Genomic DNA, 1,815 nt, shown 5'->3' on the forward strand with positions numbered 1-1,815 from the left:
CTGAGGACCTCTGAAACATCCTGGATCTTCCCTAAACCACCCTAAAACACCTTTGTGCTTCCCTAAATGTCCCCGAGCGCCTCTAAAACGTCCCTGATAGGTTTTAAAACAGCCCTGAGCTGCCCTAAACCACCCCCAATCTGCTCTAAGCCATCCCTGAGCTGTCCTAAAACATCTCTGAGCTCATCCAAAGCATCCCTGAGCATCTGTAAATCATCTCTGCAGCACTCCCAGCTGCTCTGCACCCTCCAGGCAGCTCCAGAGTGCCCCAAAGGTTTCCCTAAACACCTCTGAAACATCCTTACAAAAATTCCTCTGAAACCTCAACCTTCAGCAGCTTCAAGCTGCTCAAGAAATGGGGGAAATAAACAACTCTGGGGTACTTCTGTGGTGCAGGGTGGCTTGAAGGGGCTGTAAATCACCTTTGAGCAGCTCAGAGCTCTGGAAGGACGGAGCTCTGGCCAGTGCTGAGCCACTTGAAGTGCTCAAACAGCTCTGGTGCTCCTCCAACCAGCCCTGAAAGGCACCAAGGTGCTCAAACTGCCTCGAAGTAGCACTTGAAGCCCTCTAAACTCTCCTCAAACTCCTCGAAATAGCCCAGAATGGTTCAGAGAGAAGGTCTTGTGGCAGCTCCGAAGCTCTCCAAGCCTCCTCTGTGCAGCTGTGAAACTCCTTGAGTGCCCCAACAGCCTCCAAAAGGTCCTTGAAACCCCTCTGGACCTTYCTCATGCACCTCTCAGCAGTGTTAAAGCTTTTCAGTAATGTCTCCAAACCCAAAACAGTTTGAATCCACCCTAAACCTCCTCTCAGCCATGTCAGAGGAGCACAAGCAACCCTAAAACAGCTCCAAAGCTGCCTGAAAACTCATCAAAAAACAATCAGAGCTCCTCCAAAGCATTCCAGCTCTTCTGCACCTCCTCTGAAAAGGGCTCTAAATGGCCTGAAATCCCTCCAACCTCCTTGAAATTGCTCCAGAAAAGTCCTGAAGCTCTGGAGGTCTCTGGATCCTCCAGAACAGCTCCAGAGCTGGTCCCAGCCTGGCTCCTGCTGTGCTGCAGCTCTTCCACCCAGCTCAGGGGACAGCAAACCTCAACTCCTGGGGTCTTCTTTGGGCCCCTCATGACAAGGGGGACATTGAGGGACTGGAGCGTGTCCAGGGCAGGGAATGGAGCTGGGGAAGGGGCTGGAGCCCCAGGAGCAGCTGAGGGAGCTGGGAAAGGGGCTCAGCCTGGAGCAAAGGAGGCTCMGGGGGGACCTTGTGGCTCTGAACAACTCCCTGACAGGAGGGGGCAGCCGGGGGGGATCGGGCTCTGCTCCAGGGAACAGGGACAGGAGGAGAGGGAACGGCCTCAGGCTGGGCCAGGGGAGGTTTAGGTTGGATATTGGGAAAATTCCTTCATGGAAAGGGTGGTCAGGCATTGGCACAGCTGCTCAGGGCAGTGGTGGAGTCACCATCCCTGGAGGGATTTAAAAGCTGTGTGGATGTGGCACCTGGGGACAGGGGTCAGTGTTGACCTTGGCAGTGCTGGGGGACATTGGACTCGTGTTCTTAGAGGGCTTTTCCAACCTGAACARTCCTGTGGTTCCGTGAGCCAGCAGCACCCCCAAAGCCTGGCCACACCCATGGCCACCATGTCCACGTGCCCTGACCATGTCCCCACAGCCCGACAGACCCAGCAGAGCCCCATGGCCGTGTCCCGGCTGTGCCCCCCCTCCAGCCAGGGCAGGAACGAGCTCCAGCCACCGGGTGTTCCCTGCAGAGGGTGGGGAGGGGTGGAGGAAGGAATCACATCTCCTGCCCCTTCCACCCCGGAT

The sequence above is a fragment of the Malurus melanocephalus genome, unplaced genomic scaffold (genome assembly GCF_030028575.1).
Source record: "Malurus melanocephalus ecotype Western Australia unplaced genomic scaffold, MMel_1.1 scaffold_801, whole genome shotgun sequence".
NCBI classification, from domain to species: Eukaryota; Metazoa; Chordata; class Aves; order Passeriformes; family Maluridae; genus Malurus; species Malurus melanocephalus.